We start from the raw sequence: 20,297 nt of genomic DNA on the forward strand, positions 1-20,297 counted from the left end.
GCCATCTCTTCTCCGAGCTGAAAAGTCCTAACCTCTTTAGTCTTTCCTCATAGGGGAGCTGTTCCATTCCCCTTATCATTTTGGTCGCCCTTCTCTGTATCTTCTCCATCGCAACTATATCTTTTTTGGGATGAGGCGACCAGAATTGTGCACAGTATTCAAGGTGCGGTCTCACCATGGAGCAAATCAGAGGCATTATGACATTTTCCGTTTTATTCATCATTCCCTTTCTAATAATTCCCAACATTGTTTGTTTTTGTGACTGCTGCAGTACACTGAACCGACAATTTCCATATGCTATCCACTATGATGCCTAGATCTCTTTCTTGGGTGGTAGTACCTAATATGGAACCTAACATTGTGTAACTATAGCATGGGTTATTTTTCCCTATATGTATCACCTTGCACTTATCCACATTAAATTTCATCTGCCATTTGGATGCCCAATTTTCCAGTCTCACAAGGTCTTCCTGCAATTTATCACAATCTGCTTGTGATTTAACAATTTTGTATCATCTGCAAATCTGATTACCTGACTTGTCGTGGAATACTAGAGGAAAGGGGACAACAGGGATGGGATCCTGAGGCCAGGGAAAAAGAAGCTTCAGTCCAGGTGGTCGCTACTCCCGGCAAGGAAATTTCAATAAAAGGCCAGGGGCTTGCTACCCCAGGCATAAGGGGGTTGAGAGGGATAGGATGCCCTCGTCCCAGGAAGGATGGGATCCTAATCGGGCAGGGTGTTTTCATTGCAGGCAGGTAGGGCACTTTCGAATGTGTCCCCAAATGCTGAGAGAAGAAAGTTTTCTCAGTGGTGGAAAATGACAGCGATTACGGGGTGTCAGGGGCTACTTACTTTTAGGTCCTACCAGAGAAAGAGGAAATAGCCTTTTTAGGGGATACAGGAGCAGCCAGATTTTCAGTGGTAAACCTACCAGTAGGAGTCAGTATAACGTCTCAAAAATTGATGGTTTCAGTAGGTAAAAGGGAACCTCCTTTATATACCAGAGGCAGGGGCTTCAGTACAAGTCCTGGGTTCAGAGGAGAATGGAACCCTAATCAAGCAGGTTGTTTTGAGTGTGGATAAGTAGGGCACTTTAAAGGGAGTGCCCAGGATATACAAAGAAGAGAACATTTTCTCCCCGGCTGAGTAAGTGGAAATAGGAGAGTCAGGGGCTACTAGCACTAAAATCCTGCCGAGAGCCCTTGGTAAATTTAAAGGTAGGACCAGAAAAAGAAGAGATGTTTTCTTTTTAGGAGATACAGGAGCTGCTGCTAGCCCTAGCTCGAGGCCATTCATTTGCATATTAATCAGGAAAGTGTGTTTTGTCAAATAAACTGATTGCACTGTAAAGTAAAATATGTAGTTAGGTCTGCGGTAAGAAAGTTTGTTTTACAAGTTTGTTTTATTGTAGCCCCCCCTCAGGAATTCACTTCTCTCTTCAGAGACGCTGAAAAAAAAAAAGAGCCTTGAGTAGGAAGTTTGCTTTATTTCTGTGAAAGTTAAAATGAATCCATTTTGAACAGAGGGGTACTAGTAAGTTATTGGAATGGAAGAGTAAGTATTTCAGACGGAATGAGTTATGGCATGGTGTTGCATGAGAGAGTGAATGAGTTGTTTAATAGGAATGGAGAGCAGTTGTTACGCCACGGCTTGTGGTAGTGCCTCCTAGAGGCATTTACAAAAGACAAGGGAGTAGCTTTATGCAGGCACAATATAATGATACCCTGTTTCCCCGAAAATAAGACCTAGTAGAGGTTTTGCTGAATTGCTAAATATAAGACCTCCCCCGAAAGTAAGACCTAGCAAAGTTTTTATTTGGGAGCATGCCCGTCGCACAGAACGCCAGAGCATGCAGCTGTGATTTTTTTACCCTGCAGGATTCACAGTTAGTTGTCATCACAAACCAGCATAACCAGACAACTATTCAGAATATAATAAATGTTCATTTTTTTGTTCAACAATATATGTGAATTCTTCTTCATGGAAAAATAAGACATCCCCTGAAAATAAGGCCTAGTGCATCTTTGGTAGCAAAAATTAATATAAGACACTGTCTTATTTTCAGGGAAACATGGTAGGTTAGCCTAGGAGTGTGTTGAAAAATGCTGTTCAATCATCTCAATTACAAGCACAACAGGATATTTATTTTTACACAGACCAGAGCCACAAAAGTTAAAAACTAGTAGTCAGCACTGATATGCATGCTTGTCCTTGAAACTATTAATCTTTTATTGATGCTGGTATTCAAGAGCCATGGTCCAGTCCAGAGTTTTCTGATGTTACCAAGGGAGGTAGCAGCGGTTTCATGTACCTAGCCATCAGAAAACTACTACCCCAGAAGCCAAAGGAATCAGTTAGCAGATAAGGCTGCTAAATCAGGGTTATGCCAGAGTTAACTCAAAAGAAAAAGTTGAGCTCGCTGAAATGGAGGCAGTTCAGAAAGGAGGAGGAGGAGCCTGGCTCCTCCCCGACAGTGCCAGCTGCTAAACAAGCCACTAGAAAAGGAAATTATGGCAATCCTCCACCAGGGAAGCCAAGGGGGAGCTCAAGCTCTCTGTGATGCAGTCCTTAGAAAATGTGGTTGCATAGGAATTTACACAGTGGCTAAACAGATATGTGAGAGATGTTCCAGATGTTAGAAAATCACTAGGAGAATTTTGAGAAAAACAGACCCAGGGGGAAGGGATTCAGGCCTAAGGGCTTCTGGAAAGGCTGAGGCTTTTTCTATGGCTTCAGCTACAGCACAAGGGGTTATGAAAGTGCTCTTAGAACAAATTATACCACAGTATGGTCTGGTAGAGAATAATGACTCAGATCAAGGGAGTCATTTTACTTCCAAGCTTCTGCAGGGAGTCATAGAAGGGCTAGGACTCAATTGGCACTTCCATACGCCCTGGCATTCCCAATAGTCAGGAAAAGTGGAAAGAATGAATCAGACCCTGAAACAAATTTCCAAATTAATGCTGGAAACCAAATTACCCTGGACTAAGTGCTTGCCCCTGGCTTTGCTAAGGGTAAGGACCAACCCCAGGAAAGATATAGGAGTGTCTCTCTATGAAATGATGTTTGGGTTACCATATCTAGGGGGAAAAGGGGAGATCCTCGCCTTTGAAACTAAGGATCTGTTTTTAAGAAACAGTATCCTGCACTATCCTCTTCTTTATCCTATCTAAGGCACAAAGGGCTATTGGCACAGACACCCCCATTGGACTTCATGGTGCACCAGTTTTAGCCAGGAGACTGGGTGCTGATAAAAGTATGGAAAGAGTCCAAGTTACAATCTAAATGGGAAGGTCCGTTCCAAGTCCTGCTGACCACTGAAACTGCCGTCAGAACAGAGGAAAAAGGGTGGACACATCACTCCTGTGTCAAGGGACCCATGGAACCATCTCCTGATGCCCAGGGGTCGAAAGCAGACGGACTTAAAGACTTGCCCAGTGTTGCCTGTCCTCCTCAATTGGATTGTGGAGAATACAGACAACCCGTTCAAGATAAAGATTGCCAAGAAAGACTGAAAGAACTATTCAGTTACATATATGGACGATGATGTGCTAGAGACTCTTTTGACTTGGGATCCAGGTCCAGATGACAATCCCGCCTAGGTCCCCGTAACCAGGTAGAACCTTTGATTAATGGGTAGGCGATTGGGCCCTTATATACCTTGTGGCGGGGGAGTTTGAAACAGAGACGATCAGAATAAAGGGGCTACACCACTAACGAGACCAGGAACAGGGGAATTTGTAACATACTGGTACATCACAAACACAAGTACAGAAGGCAAGAGACACCCTTGGTATTTCTTAAGAAGAGGGGGACAAGGGCAATTGAATTCTTTGAAATAATTCATATAGGAGATTCACATCTCTTAGGAACAGTTAGTAGAATATCTGAAGTAAAAGCTGACAGGAAAATTTGTTGACGAACCTATGTGGGACCAGGAAGGATTGAAAATAGTGGTAATAGTTTTGTCAGTAGTAGTATTACTAATCATAATATCTGAAAGTTTCTGGTGTTTTTACAAGCAGGATTGGTTAGGAAAGATAAAAGAAAAGGAAGATGAGGAGAGTGTGGATACTGGGATTTCTTGTACCACTGTTCTGCTGGATACCCTCCTGGGCGAATTACCGCCCCCGGAACCTGAACTATTACCAGATTCAGGACAGACTCCTTGAAGGTAAAGGTTATCCAGTGAAACAGTGGTTCAATGTGACTTGATGTAATGCACCCTTCACCTTGACTTTTGATGCCTGCCAGGTATTGAGGTGAGGGACTGACCAAGAACAGAGGAAATTAAGCAAAGCTGATATATATGAGCCCAGATAACCCAATGATTCATTTGCAAATCTTTGCACCTAAAAATCCATGCCACAGCTGGAGTGCGGTGTGGAATAATACAGCAAGCAATTGGAAAGCCCTACCGTTAGAGAGAAACCCCTTTGGAAGTACTTGAGCTTAATTAGAGGAAAAACCCCTGGTAATTGTGGGAACTTAAGAGTGTAATCGCATAATAACAGTGAAGTCAGATGCTTGGAGAGAAAAACCCCTTGTTGTTAACTCTGGTGGGAGCCTTTGTAGAAAGGTCCTTTGGGTTGGGAGCAAGAGTGGCAGGAACGGATCCTGTAGCAAGGTTCAGAATTGTGTTTACTGAAAGAAAAAAAAAAAAAAAAATCACTCTTGGAAAGACATGCCCACCATAAAGCCATTCGAACCACCCCTAAATGATCCCAAGATAGTAAGAACCATGACAGTAGACGAGCTAAGCAAAACCCTAGAGATAGAAACAGGATATGGAGAGTTGAATGTTTGGGTGGAATAGGTGAAATATACCTTGGGATCCCTAAACAAAAAGTGACTGCTTTACGTGTGCAGCAGGAAAACCCATTACCCAGATTGTCCCGGTTTCCTTTGGGTGGGATAACAGACCTGAAGACATGACGTGCATCCTGATCCTGTACCAAAACGAAGCGGCTTGGAATGACACCAAATGTACCCGGATGGCTCTCCGATTCCCTGCCCTGAAACCACAGCAGCAGCGAACACCTCCAGTTTTCTCCCCAAGCTCAAGAAAGCATGCTGCTTTCATCTCAAGGCAGGAAGTACTGCAGTCCCAGAACTTAGGAGAACTGGGTACTTGTAGTGCTGTGCGAAATGAGTCAGAGGCAAAGGAGAGAAAGACCTACTCGAATCTACAGGTGGGCCGGATGGACTTGTGGTGATACTGCGGAGGAAGAAGGCTGTGGGTAACGTTACTCACCCCCCCAATGGGCCGGCACATGCGCAGTGGTACAATTGGCAATTCTCTTCACCCTGGCATTAAAAACAGACATAAAAGCGGGGTTAAAAAGACAAGGAGCATCAGTGGCCAAGCCATAATAGATGGGCTAACACCTAGAGGAGGGAACAACAAACGGGCCAAAACAGTACAGTGCGCTCCGACGTCACGCACTGTTAACCTGCCATTGGACGCGCGTTTTCCCTTACCCCTTATTCAGTAAGGGGCGGAAAATGCGTGTCCAACCTGCCGAACCTAATAGCGCCCTCAACATGCAAATGCATGTTGATGGCCCTATTATTAGGTATTCACGCTTGATTCAGTAAGTAAAATGTGCAGCCAAGCCGCACATTTTACTTTCAGAAATTAGCGCGGGCGCTAATTTCTTCGGGTACCGGGAAAGTGCACAGAAAAGCAGTAAAAACTGCTTTTCTGTGAACCCTCCAACTTAATATCATGGCGATATTAAGTCAGAGGTATCGAAGGGTAAAAATAGTAAAAAAAAAAAAAATTTTGAAGGCGGCTCGAAAACCGGACGCTCAATTTTGCCAGCATCTGGTTTCCGAGCCCATGGCTGTCAGCTGGCTCGAAAACCGACGCTGTCAAAATTGAGTATCGGCTGTCAAACCCGCTGACAGCCGCTGCTCTGGGCCAAAAGGAGGAGCTAGAGACGCGCTAGTGTCCCTAGCATCTCCTTTTGCCTGTTTCTACCGCTGGGCCTCATTTAAATACTGAATCGCGCGCACAGGCGAGTGGCCTGAGCGTTCGCCCACTCTCCCGCAGACTTTACTGAATTGGCCCGAAAGTGAAAGGATCCTTTGATGATGGCATATGCGATAGGAGTCCAGAGGGGGGGTCCTAGTTGCTGTAGGCTGTTGTATTATTCCTTGTGTGAGAGTATTAACATTGAGAGTGATTGAGACAGCACTTGCCAAAAAGATGCCCCTAGGACCACCCTCTTATTCAGATGTAATGAGATTGCTGGAAGAAAACATGAAAAGAACTGCAGAATAAGGGATATACCAAGAATTGGTGGGAGAGCGGGAGATTTACCGGGAAGAGATCATGTACCAGGAGATGCTAGGAACACTGGAGGAAGGTCCTGAAACGTGTGTGTGAAATAGCAACAAAAGTGTAAAAATAAAGGAGGGCTTTGTGAGAAATGCTTAGAATGTTGCTATTACTTAGAGAATAATGGATATAAGGTGCTTTGTGTGTCAGATATTAAAGACCTACTTATTCTATGTTGTTATAAGAAATATGACTGCTGCTAGGAAAACTGACTGTAGAGACCCTTTTGTAGCTTTGCTAAGCATAGTAGAGAGAAAGCTAAAAGAAAGGTTTAAATTACAACTTTTGCTTAGAAGTTAAGAAAGAAAGAGTAACCCTTGTTTTTAGAAATCATTTAGCTTGTCTGACCCAGCTGTTGCAGAAAGAGGAAACTGACAAGCAGGCTGGGCAGAATGTTGAGATTACTTACCTGATAATCTCCTTTTCCTTAGTGTAGACAGATGGACTCAGAATGAATGGGATAGTATCCGCGTGCTAGCAGTTGGAGACGGATCTGACGTCAGCACGGGTACATATGCCCCCACAGGAAGCGTAGCAACTCAGTAATCTTCCTTGCAAAAGCTGTTATGGATATGTGTACTGACGCTCAGTGAAAAGTGAAAACAGGATTCCCCTGACCGATTGATAGCAGCTGGAGACCGCCAGCATTCCCAACCGGAAGGCGTTGACACCTGGTAGAGTGTACGCTCTTATGGAACATAAGACATGGCTTACCTTGAATTGGTGAAACCCATGTACACAGGAAGCGGGGCGGGATGCTGAGTCCATCTGTCTACACTAAGGAAAAGGAGATTATCAGGTAAGTAATCTCAACATTTCCTGGCGTGTAGCCAGATGGACTCAGAACGAATGGGATGTACAAAAGCTTTACTCCCAGCCTGGGCGGGAGGCTGCCTGAGGACCATGTAGTACCGCCCTCGCAAATGCTGAGTCCTCCCTGGCCTGGACATCCAGACGGTAGAATCTGGAGAAGGTATGGAGGGAGGACCACGTCGCTGCTTTACAGATTTCTGCAGGCGACAGCATCCTGGATTCAGCCCAGGATGCCGCTTGTGCTCTGGTAGAATGGGCCTTGACTTGTAGAGGCGGAGACTTCCCGGCCTCTACGTAAGCTGCTCTGATAACTTCTTTAATCCAGCGGGCGATAGTGGGCCGCGAGGCCGCTTCACCTTGCTTCTTCCCGCTGTGCAGGACGAACAGATGGTCCGTCTTTCGTAGTTGTTGTGTCACGTCCAGATATCTGGGCAGTAATCTGCCAATGTCGAGACGGCGCAATAAACGCCCTTCTTCAGACTTCTTCAAGCCTGCCGTGGTAGGCAAGGATATAGTCTGATTAAGGTGAAACCACTTTAGGTAAAAAAAGGAGGGAACCATGCGAAGATGGATAGCCTCTGGAGTGATTCTCAGAAAGGGATCCCGGCAGGACAGTGCTTGTAGCTCTGAGATGCGGCGTGCTGAACATACAGCCAGCAAGAACACCATCTTCAAGGTTAGAGAACGGAGAGACAGGCCCCGTAGGGGTCTGAAGGTGGATCCCGCGAGGAAATCCAAAACAAGGTTGAGGTTCCATAAGGGCACAGGCCACTTCAGTGGTGGCCGAATATGCTTGACTTCTTGCAGGAAGCGAGAAACATCTGGGTGCTTGGCGATGGTCTTGCCATCCCTCCTGGGGCCATAACAAGACAGTGCAGCCACCTGAACTTTGATGGAGCTGAGGGAGAGACCCTTCTGAAGTCCATCCTGCAGGAAATCTAACACAATAGGGATTGTGGTCCCATGTGGATTGGTGCTATGAGTGTCGCACCATGCTTCAAATACTCTCCAGATCCTTACATAGGTGAGGGATGTGGAAAACTTGCGAGCTTGGAGGAGTGTATCTATCACGGGCTCCGAGTAACCTCTTTTCTTCAGTCTAGCCCTCTCAATGGCCAGACCGTAAGAGAGAATTGAGCTGGATCCTCGTGGAGGATGGGACCTTGACGTAGCAGGTCCCAGAGAGGAGGCAGGGGAAGGGGCTCCCCTGCCAGTAGTCTTCTCATGTCCGCGTTCCAGGGTCTTCTTGGCCAGTCTGGTGCCACTAGAAGAACTAGGCCCCGTTATTTCTGAATCTTGTGGATGATGGCGCCCAGCAGAGGCCACGGAGGAAAGGCGTATAGCAGAGTCCCTGGAGGCCAGGGCTGCACCAGGGCATCGATTCCGTGTGAGAACGGGTCGCGCTTGCGGCTGAAGTATCTGGGTACTTGAGCATTGGACTTGTCCGCCAGTCCGCATGCAGATTCGCTTCTGCCCAAGCCATCAGTGGGGCGATCTCCAGAGATACTTGTCGACTTCGGGTTCCGCCTTGACGGTTGATATATGCCACCGTGGTGGCGTTGTCGGACATCACTCTGACTGCTCTGTTCTTCAGTCTGTAAGCAAATCGAAGACATGCCAAATGGACTGCCCGAGCCTCTAGGCGGTTGATGTTCCACCGCCCTTGTGCGGTAAGTCCTTCGCAGTGTGCACCCCAGCCGCTCAGGCTGGCATCCGTGGTGAGCAGAGTCCACGTGGGAGAGGACATCTTCGACCCTCTGCTCATGTGGCTGGGCTGCAACCACCACAGTAACTGGGTCCGTACTCTGGCTGGCAGAGGTAGGTGCGTGGAATAGTTCCGTAGATGGGGACGCCAGCGAGAGAGCAGGGAGTGTGGTAGAGGTCTCATATGGACCCTTGCCCAGGGTACCACTTCCAGGGTGGATGCCATGAGACCGAGAACCTGCAGATAATCCCAAGCTATGGGCCGACTGGTTCCCATCAAGTATTGGATACGTGTCTGAAGTTTCAACCTTCTCTTGGGAGTGAGACTGACTGTGTCTGCCTGCGTGTCGAACTGTGCCCCCAGGTATTCCAATGACTGGGAGGGCTGTAGGCAACTCTTGCTGAGGTTGATTACCCAGCCCAAGCTTTCCAGAAGGGCGATCACTCTGTCGGTTGTCCGATGGCTCTTCTCTCGTGATTTCGCCCTGATCAGCCAATCATCTAGGTAGGGATGGACCAGAATTCCTTCCCGCCTGAGGGCCGCTGCTACCACGACAACCACCTTGGTGAAGGTCCGCGGTGACGTGGCTGTCACGGTTGGGCTCCGGTCAGGAGTCGAGAACACCACTAACAGGGGTGTCTCCGGGTGGAGAGAGGCAGGATTGCAGAAGAGTCCAGATGCTGGCTGGTGCAGGCAGGAATGAATGCACCCTATGGGCAAGTGGGAAGGTGGAATAGGCAAATGGAGTTTCACAGTGACTGGGGATACCTAATATCAGATGCATGTAGGTAAGAGTGAACCCGAGTACTGGTACTGCGTGGAGGTATGTGTGAATGTGAATGCAGGTACAGGTGTACAGGAAACTGGAACTGGGTGCTGGTAAGGATGAATTCAGGAAGCGTGCAGGTAAGAGTGATAATGGCTGGAGGTATAAGTGACTGAGATGAGAAAACAAGACTGACAGAGAACGGTACAGACAACCCAGGACAGCACTGACAATGAACATAAAACACATAGGCCCGAAGGCAGCAGAGCAGGGCAGAGGGCCCGTAGGCCACACACACACACCCTGTAGGCAGAGGGCCCGTAGGCCACACACACACACCCTGTAGGCAGAGGGCCCGTAGGCCACACACACACACACCCTGTAGGCAGAGGGCCCGTAGGCCACACACACACACCCTGTAGGCAGAGGGCCCGTAGGCCACACACACACACAGAAGGCAGAGGGCCCGAAGGCCACACACAGAAGGCAGAGGGCCCGTAGGCCACACACACACAGAGGGCAGAGGGCCCGTTAGGCCACACACACACACAGAGGAGGCAGAGGGCCCGTAGGCCACACACACACACACAGAGGAGGCAGAGGGCCCGTAGGCCACACACACACAGAGAAGGCAGAGGGCCCGTAGGCCACACACCCACACAGAATCAGGTCAGAAGGCCTGTAAGCCAAACACAGCAAGCAAGGCAATCCAGAACAGGACAGAAGGCCCGAAGGCCAAACACCGCAAGCAAGGCAATACAGAGCAGGACAGAAGGCCCGAAGGCCAAACACCGCAAGCAAGGCAATACAGAGCAGGACAGAAGGCCCGAAGGCCAAACACCGCAAGCAAGGCAATACAGAGCAGGACAGAAGGCCCGAAGGCCAAGCACGGGAGGCTAGAGCAGGGAGCCCAGGTGAGCTTGATGCTGAAGCGCCGATGGTACTGCTAGACAGGGTTATAAAGACAAGACTGGTGTATAGAGTAGACAGGAAGGAAGGAGTGGGCCAGCCAGAAGGACATGCTCGTGGAGGACCTCTGGTGGTGAGGCGGCTACATAGCAGGCATAGCCGTAACAGTGGCTAATCCGAAGGGTAGAGCCCGGAATTGGAAGTGGCGACCTAGAACCTTGAAGCGTAGGTAGCGCTGATGATCCGGATGGATCGGGATATGCAGGTATGCCTCCGACAGGTCTAATGCCGTGAGGAATTCCCCTGGCTGTACTGCGGCTTTGACGGAGCGCAGAGTCTCCATGCGAAACCTCGGGACCCGTAAGTATCGATTGACTGACTTGAGGTCCAGCACAGGCCGAAAGGTGCCCCCTTTCTTGGGTACCATGAAATAAATGGAATAGTGTCCAGAATTCACTTCCCAGGCAGGTACTGGGATGATGGCTTTCAAGGACAGGAGCCTCGCCAAGGTAGCTTCCAATGCTGCCTTCTTGTGTATGGGACAGGAAGACTCCACAAACTTGTCCGGAGGGAGATGATGAAAGTCCAGATAATACCCCTCTCTGATGATGGCGAGGACCCAGTGGTCCTAGGTAATCTCGACCCATCTGGGGTAGAAGAGGGTTAACCTGCCCCCTATGGCTCCGTCCCCCAGATGAATCGGCTGAATTTCATTGGGAGACGCGGCCGGGACCTGAGCCCAGGCCTGCTCCCCTCTTGCGCTGCTTGGTCCGAAAGGACTGATTCTTGGCCGGAGGACGCGGCGCCTGATAGTGACTCCTGTAAGGAACGAAGCGCTGTGAACTCCTGCCCCTGGAGGCCTTGGAAAGGAGCGCTGACTCCTTCGGGACCGATCTTCCGGTAGTCTAGGCACTGGCGAGGCGCCCCATGTACTGGCCAGTTTATCAAGGTCGCTGCCAAACAGGAAAGAGCCCTTAAAGGGCAATCTGGTGAGGCGTGTCTTGGAAGGCGCATCCGCTGACCATTTCCGGATCCAGAGCTGCCTCCTGGCGGCTACGGAGGATGAGATCCCCTTGGCTGTTGTCCGGACTAGGTCCGATGCAGCATCCGTGAGGAACAAGAGAGCGGACTCCATGTCAGCTGCTGGAGCGTTGTTCCTGACCTGTGACAAACAGGCACGCGTCACCACTGTGCAGCAGGTTGCAATCCGCAAAGAGAGAGCTGCCACCTCAAAGGTCTGTTTCAGAATGGCGTCCAATCGCCGGTCATGAGGCTCCTTGAGGGCCGTCCCCCCTTCAACTGGAATGGTAGTGTGCTTGACCACAGCGCTAATTAAGGCGTCCACCTGAGGGCACGCCAGCAGGTCCTGGATAGCCGGTGCCAATGGGTACATGCCCGTCAGGGCCCGGCCCCCTTTGAAGGAAGCCGCTGGCGCCGCCCATTCTAAATCTATCAGTTGTTGTGCCGCTTGCAAGAATGGAAAATGGCGGGCTGTAGGACGAAGACCTTCCAGCAGGTCATTCTGTGCAGATGGTATCGTAGCGCTAGGACCTGTAATATCCAACTCCGCCAGACACTGAGACACCAGGTCGGAGAGATCCTCCTTAGGGAAGAACCGCCTCATGGTTCTATATGGCTCAATCCCTGGGGGAAGTTCTCCCTCGTCCGGGAGTTCGGACTCGTCCGGTGAAAACTCCTGGTCCGACTGATCTGGGCTGTCCAGCGGCGGGAGGTCCCGCTCACGATAAGGGCGGGAGGGTCCAGGAACAGGATCCGCAGGAGCCGCCACCGCCGCCGCAGTCACCGCAGGAACCGCAGAAACAGCTGGAACAGCAGGAACCGCAGGGCCTGGACGGGAAGCCGTCTGCATCTGTACAAAAGCATGAATCCCCTTAAAGAGATCCACCCAGGAAATTGAAGCAGCCTCTAATCGCCGGGGTACAAGATCCCCCGGGATTCCCGATTGGTCGAGACTGCCCGCTAAATCCGGGGTAGCCCCTGAGGAACTGTCCGCAAATCGCGGCTTAGACGGGTCCTGGCCCGAGGGTCCCACGGCCTCCTCACATTGGGCACATAGGGAGTCTGGCTCTTCACTGTGTGTGGCTCGAAGATGGCATGCAGAGCAGAGGCCGAGGGCTTTAATGCCGGAGGCAGGCGGCGCCCCCGCTGAAGACGCAGAGGCGTTTTGTTCCATAGTATGCGCTGAATGAAAAGCGGCCATAATATACGCTTAAGAGAATAGGCGCACAATAATAATATGCGGCAGCAATATGCGCTTAATACAACAGGCGCTCAATACTATGCGGCAGCAATATGCGCTCAATACAACAGGCGCTCAATAATATGCGGCAGCAATATGCGCTCAATACAACAGGTGCTTAAGAACACTAAATGATATACCATACGCTCTCAGCAATAGGCGGTCATGAATACACGCTCAATGGCATACAATAGGCACTCAGCAATATGCAGTTAGCAAGAATGGCATTCAATATGCTCTCAGCAATAGGCGGTTTAGCAATACGCACTCAATAATATGCGGCAGCAATATGCGCTCAATACAACAGGTGCTTAAGAACACTAAATGATATACCATACGCTCTCAGCAATAGGCGGTCATGAATACACGCTCAATGGCATACAATAGGCACTCAGCAATATGCAGTTAGCAATAATGGCATTCAATATGCTCTCAGCAATATGCGGTTAGCAATAATGGCATTCAATATGCTCTGAACAATAGACGGTTAGCAATACACGCACAATGGCCTTCAATATGCTCTAAGTAATATACAGGCCGCAACACAGTCTCAATGGCATTCAATAGGCTCTCAGCAATATGCGGTTAGCAATAATGGCATTCAATATGCTCTGAGCAATAGGCGGTTAGCAATACACGCACAATGGCAGTAAGAAGGCAATATACGCACAAGGAGGAATAGAGCTGCGCCTATTACGGGCGCCCTACCTGAACGAGGCCCACAAAATGGCGCCCTACTTGGCGTGCCACGCCGCTGATCCTCTGTTCCTTCGGAGACCAGAAATAAGAGATGTACGCCTCACCTAATCCTCGGCGCTTCCCGGCTGGAACCCGGGCGGTCTCTGGCTGCGGGGAGAGCGGGTAAGTACCTTCACCGCCTCAATTGAGGATATGCAGCCGCTGCCTCGTCCACGCCGGGACCGAGGCGCCTCGTATGCCTCACCCGAACCTCGCCCGGGGGCTATGTCCCTGCCGCGATTCGGCCGGACCGAGGACTTAACCTACCAGGGGATCACGGAAATCACCCCGGGCAACTCTACTGGGGGAGGGACCTTAGGGTATCACCGCAGGAGTGCGGGGCTCGATGGTTTTGTAGAAATTAGGAAGTAGAACCTAGAAATATAAGAAAAAAAAAGAAAATTAAAGTAGCTTTGGAAAACACGCTCAACGAGCGTGCAGGCACTCCAAACTGCTTTGGAGACGGAAATTACTGAGTTGCTACGCTTCCTGTGGGGGTATATATACACCTGTGCTGACGTCAGATCCGTCTCCAACTGCTAGCACGCGGATACTATCCCATTCGTTCTGAGTCCATCTGGCTACACGCCAGGAAATTGCTGGTTCCAGCAGAGCCAATTTCCCCAGAAACCCCCTTAGAAACACATTATCTGACGTAAACCCCACAATGACCTGAAGGCCACGATATGGGCCCATGAGCAAAATCAGGCCTCTGTACAGAACCAAAGTCACACATTTGCCTGCACAGCTCTTGTGACGTCACCTCCTTCTTCAGAAGGTGTTAAGCAATGCTACCGTGTTTCCCCGAAAATAAGACATCCCCCAAAAATAAGACCTAGTAGAGATTTTGCCGAATTCCTAAATATAAGACCTCCCCCGAAAGTAAGCCATCCCTTGTAAACAGGGGCGGATTGACCTATCGGGGGATCAGGCTTCTCCCGGTGGGCCGGTCAATCCTGTGACATCAATTTTTTTTTTTTAAAATAAGGTTTCCAAGGTATTAGGGGCAGACGCGAGCAGTGGTATCCCAAGGGGAGCCAATGTGGCCGCTGAGCCTCCTTGCCCTAAGAAAAAGATCGCGTTCAAACACGCTGATGCTCTTCCTCCTTCCTGCCTGTGCAGCCCCGGAAGTAAACGTTGCCGGAGCCGCGTGGGCAGGAAGGAGGAAGAGCATCAGCGCGTGCAGAAGAGGAGCCGCCGAGGGCTGCTGCAAATCCCAAGTCGCAGCGGCCGAAGATGAGGAAGAGGCCCAGTAGCAGGGCCGAGGAAGAGGAAGAGGCCCGGTAGCAGGGCTGCCGCGGCCCGAGAAGTTCAGGGCCGCTGCAGAGCCCATCCTGCGGCGACCCGCGAAGAGGAGGCCCAGAGGTGAGAGAGAGGCTGAGGGTCTGTAGAGGGTGTGTGCGTGCGTGTATGAGATGAGTTGAGAGATTGTGTGTGGGAGTGAGGATCTGAATGTTTGCAGAGGCAGCATGTGAGAGCCTGTGTGTGTGTGTGAGAGAGACAGTGTGTGACGGTGAGAGCCTATGCTTGAGCAAGACAGCATGTGGGAGTGAGAGAGAGCCTGTGTGTGTGAGAGTCAGACAGCATGTGCCAGTGAGAGACTGTGTGTATGAATGATTGAGAGACAGCATGTGACAGTGAGAGCGTGTGTGTGTGTGTGAGAAATGCATGTGAGAATGAGAACCTGACTGTGTTTGAGGGAAGAATATGGAGAGAAAAGAAATACGGAAGAAAAAAGGACAATATAAAAAGAATTGGCAAAACAATAAGAAAAGGAAGGTGGAAAAAAAAAAAAAGCCTGTGACCAACCGATTAGAAAACTAACATCAGCCAGCAAAGGTAAAAAAAAATAAATTATTTTTAGTGATTGGCACATGTAATCTTTGGGAATGTGCAAGAATAGCACTCTCTCTATGCGGATCTCACAATGTACGAGATCAGCATGGAGAAAGTGGAAGCCCATGTGGCCTGCACAGAGGAGGCAGCAGAATGGGCTTCAGTGTCAGTAGCAGCAATCGGCGCCTCCCCAATAGCCATGTGGCAGCAGTGACAGTGGCAGCAAGATTACTGACATCTGGGGATGGTGGCAGTACCAGTCGGGGGACCCCTTCCAAGCAGTGTGCAGAGGTTCAAAAGCAGCAGAATCAGCCCAAGCTGACTACCATGAATGCTGCACACTCTTACCTCTCTCTCAGGTCGATACTCTAAGGCCGCGGTAGAAAGAGTGCAGCATTGCCAGGTGCACCCTCGTTCCCCGCACGCAAAGTTCTCTTCACCTAGCGCTCGATACTCTCTTCTAATTGCATGCAAATGCATACCGCGGCTGCGAAGCCTTAGGCAAGCGTTAGGCCCGCGCAACCCATTTTACTGTATAGAGCGCCTATACAGTATCCTGGGTTCGCGGGTCTAACGCTTCACGGCCGCGCTGGTATCTGTCATTTCTGCGATTTCGGCGCTCATGCCTTGAGCGCCGAAATCGCACGGGCATTCATTCATGCATCAAATTCCTTATAGGAAAACCTCTTTCTAACAAATAAGTTGATCTCCAGCCTTTTTTTTTTTTTTTTAAATCAGAAAAAGACCACTGAACCCCAGTCATAATGAAAATAACTTTGGCTCCTGAATGGACAACCGATTAGACTGGGATAAACAGAAACAATGCCTGTGCGATTTCGGCGCTCAAGGCATGAGCGCCGAAATCGCACGGGCATTCATTCACTGCCGGCGGGGGCCGTGCATTCATCCAGGCAGAGGGAGCCGGCCGCTTTCGCCGCCGGCTCCCTCTGCCTGGATGAATGCACGGCCGCCTTGAGCGCCGAAATCGCACGGGCATTCATTTACTGCCGGCGGGGGCCGTGCATTCATCCAGGCAGAGGGAGCCGGAGGCCGCTTTCGCCGCCGGCTCCCTCTGCCTGGATGAATGCACGCCCACCCGGCCGCCTTGAGCACCGAAATCGGGAGGAAGGGAGAAGGGACTACCGTAGCAGGCCCGAGCCTTGCTACTTTTTCGGTTTTTTTTTTTGCTTCGGGAGGAGGGGACAGGACTGGGGCTGCACCGGAGACCGGACGGGGCCTTGAGCGCCGAAATCGCCCCCATTTTTTACACTTTATTCCCGTTTTAATTTTCTAACACCACACTAACACCAAGTAGAGGGTGGCGGTAAACTAACAGGTTAAGGACGCGGCAAAATAGCAGGTTACAAAGGAGATAATCTGAGCGCGCGTCACAGTATCGGAGGGGAATAGCTAATTCCTTCATTATACAGCTAATTCGTTCATTTACATATCATATACATGCTGCGTGCGGAAAGGGTTATGCGTGTTTTAAGAAGCGCTAAGGACGCGTGAAACTGGAGACTGTATCGCTGGATCGCCTTATGCGTCCGAATTGTGCGCTCCCAGCTCGTTACAGACGGGAAATCCTCAACCGCACGTTACAGTATCGACCTGTCTGACAGCACACTGGTGGGACATGGCTGACGCAGGGGCAGCCAGCAGCTCTATTAGACATCCCCTGAAAATAAGGCCTAGTGCATCTTTGGTAGCAAAAATTAATATAAGACTGTCTTATTTTCGGGGAAACAGGGTAAGAGCAGCCCCCTCTGTACAGGCCCCTTCCTTTGTTCCAAGGAAACAGGTGCAGATCGTCAAGTTAAGAGATGTGATGGCGAAACCGAACGAAGATATATAAAACTCGAAAAACAAATAAGAGATATCACTATGTTCAGCAAAAAGAGAGAGCAACAGACCCCCCTTCACACAAGACTGTAGTTTAAACAGGATATGCTTACTGCAAAGCTAGAGATAAGAACTTTAAAAAAAAAGTATAAAACGCCAGTGACTGTCTAAAGAAATTGTACTTGCTTTATCTTACAGCGTGTACCCATTTGCGCAAATGTTATATATATATATATATATATATATATATATATATATATATATACATACATAAATAAAAAGACTCTTTCGCTGAAGTTTTTCTGTTCACAGTCTTATCATTCCCGAGAGGGAACAGCGTTGTTATTTCCCACAGCAGGACAGACTTAACTTGCTCACCTGTTCCCCGGGGTGGGGGCTGTATTTGTATGTCTCATATTTCTGCAGCTTCTTGAAGATTTAATTGGTGAGCTAAGAGCAACCTGCACTACCCACAACTCTTTGAAGTCTAATTATATATACCGACAGTGGCTTTGCTTTTGTAAAGATGTAATTTTTTTTTTTAGTACGTAGGACTGGCGGTGTTCTGGCCGGTGGTTTCTGGATAACGGATGTAAGTGAAGCGGGTAGAGGGGAGGTTACGTTTTTGGTAGGCTGATGGGGAGGGTTTTCCTTCAGGTGTGCCGTACAGTTATTACTATTGTTGGGTACAAGGGAACAAGGATGTTACTGTTAATGCGTTTTTGAGGGATAGGCACGGGGAGAGGGAGGGGGTGGGTGCTCGATCTGTTCGTGTAGTCGCGGGAAAAGTTTGTATTCTGATCTGTAAATTTTTTTTTTCATATAGAATCGTTAGCGCGCATCCCGATCCTTCAGACTTAATTATTTACAATTCCCCATCCCTAAAACTTGCATAAAGTCCCTGCTCCAGCGGGGGTTCAGGGAGCGGTCTCCGCTCTCGGGCCGTCGGCTGCCAGTAAACAAAATGGCACCGGTGGCCCTTTGCCCTTACCATGTGACAGGGGCTATCGGTGCCATTGGTCAGCCCCTGTCACATGGTAGGAGCAATGGACGGCCAGCGCCATCTTAAAAAAATGGCGCCGGCCATCCATTGCTCCTACCATGTGACAGGGGGCGGCCAATGGCACCGATAGCCCCTGTCACATGGTAAGGGCAAAGGGCCACCGGCGCCATTTCGATTAGTGGCAGCCGACGGCCCGAGAGCGGGAGATCGCTCCCGGGACCCCCAGGGACTTTAGGCAAGTTTTTTGGGGGTCGGTTTTTTTTTTGTTTTGTGTGCCCTTTCTCCCTCCTTCCCCAAAACGCTAAGAAAACCGCACGAAATTTCGTGGGGTTTTCCTACCATTTTCGCCACCCCCCCCCCCATACATGATGATGCATATCCTTTTGAAGGAACAAGCTGTCTTGACCTGCAAACTTTCTTTAGGTTGTGTTGGGCTTTCTGTGGGATTTCTTAAAGCAGCGCTTCCTCCTTTAGATTTGTGTTTTGTGTCTTAGGCTATTAAATAGAGGAATTGGCCATACTTAACTGATTTTTCGCTCTATGTCTGGCGCTGTTACAGAAATGCCGGCACTGCTTGTAGTAAAAAACAAACAAAAAAAAAACTTTAAAACGCTTTTGAATTTAATTCTGTGGATTAAAATAAAAACATATGTCATTTAGTACATAACACTTCGTTTAGGGTGCATAGTAATTATTTTAGAGAGAGGAAGTAGAGGAATGAGGTGAACTACCGGAGCCCTGATCCAGTTAACTGTTTGCCCTACATAGTATCAGAAACTACGGAGCTTGGGACAAAATTTGGTTGGCTTTCCCAAGCAAAAAGATGTTCCTCTTAGCTCCTGGGTAATGCTTGTTTAGATTTTGCTTTCAGTTTTGTTCTTAGATGTTGACTGTGTGATTCAGCTGGATGATAATAGGCATGGATTTTCCAAAAATAGAGTTCATCGAAGTATATTTCTTTGAAGGTTTTAAGCTTTTAAATGTGTAAGTTGCTGTATACCTGGTATCCTTTCGTAAACAGAAACTTGTACCCTGAATAACAACATGCACTTTTTTAAAAAAGTCCCTAAAATGATATTGCTTTTCTTAGCATTGTTTGGTAGTGTGATTTTTCAGTAACTTTAAAATAAGGATGCATTTGTAGTTGGGCATGGGGGGAAACAATTATAGAACCTCAGCCTGTCATTCAAAGTAATTGATGTGAATGTCCTCTTCTAATAGCAAAATAGTAAAATGAGTGTTAAAATGTTTGTTGAACAGACTATAGAAACAGAAAAGATGCATGTCTGAGAAGATGTCAGTTTGTTTTTCCACAAGTGGTTCTTATCTCAGTGTTTTAAAAAGAAAAATGAATCTATTTATTCTCAATAATTTACAATAGTTTTTAGGAAACAAATCCTGTAAAGTTCTAGGCTTAGTTGATTCTTGTTTGCTGGAGTAGAATAATAAACTTTGGGCCAGATGTTCTAAATATTATTTTCCCATTTTTGTCTATTTTAGTGTGAGAATATCCTTGACAAAAGACAGGGAGGCTGGAAAGCAGGAAGAGTACTGCTTGGCATAGAAAGAGGTGAGCTTTAGGTCTGCTAAATTCATGAACTAGGTGAATAGCCTATCTGGAAATAATGGGTTTGTGATAGTGTGTTTTTACACTGTAAAAAATATATTTTTTTGTTCAGCTCGAAATTGTTATCCTCTGTACTTAATTCTTTGCACATTTCTGAGTATGGCACAGTTGGTGCTATGATGAATTGTATCACAAGTCAGCTCCCCCCCCCCTGTTTGGATGTTGTGATGTGCTCATGAATAACTGGAAGCTATGATGAGGTTGTCACTCTTGGGGGGAGATCTTGGTGTCATTGTGAATAAAATGTTGAAATCAGCTCGGTGTACAATATTGGTTTAAAAAAAAATTATACAATATTAGGAATTATTCAGAAAAAAAATGAAGAATAAAACACAATATATTATAACAAGCCATAATGCCCGTTAAAACGGGTGAGATTTTTGTCCCCTCTCTGCCTAAGTCTTTGCTCTGCTCTTGCAAGAGCTCGCAAAGTTCCCACGCCTGTTGTGTCTGG

At 48.4% G+C, this 20,297-nt stretch overlaps 1 long non-coding RNA gene across 1 annotated transcript in view; it reads right to left on the bottom strand.

Moving 5' to 3' along the window:
- Positions 1 to 18,155, bottom strand: part of LOC115091784 — a 146,713-nt gene extending 128,558 nt beyond the window's left edge. Inside the window, exons 1-2 of the long non-coding RNA XR_003856815.1 lie at positions 17,592 to 18,155; positions 5,256 to 5,308 (exon numbers count right to left, since the gene is read on the bottom strand). This is a non-coding gene — a long non-coding RNA (uncharacterized LOC115091784). The remainder of the gene's footprint in view (positions 1 to 5,255; positions 5,309 to 17,591) is intronic.
- Between the last annotated feature and the right edge of the window lie 2,142 nt (positions 18,156 to 20,297).

The sequence above is a fragment of the Rhinatrema bivittatum genome, chromosome 1, assembly GCF_901001135.1.
Source record: "Rhinatrema bivittatum chromosome 1, aRhiBiv1.1, whole genome shotgun sequence".
Taxonomy (NCBI): Eukaryota; Metazoa; Chordata; class Amphibia; order Gymnophiona; family Rhinatrematidae; genus Rhinatrema; species Rhinatrema bivittatum.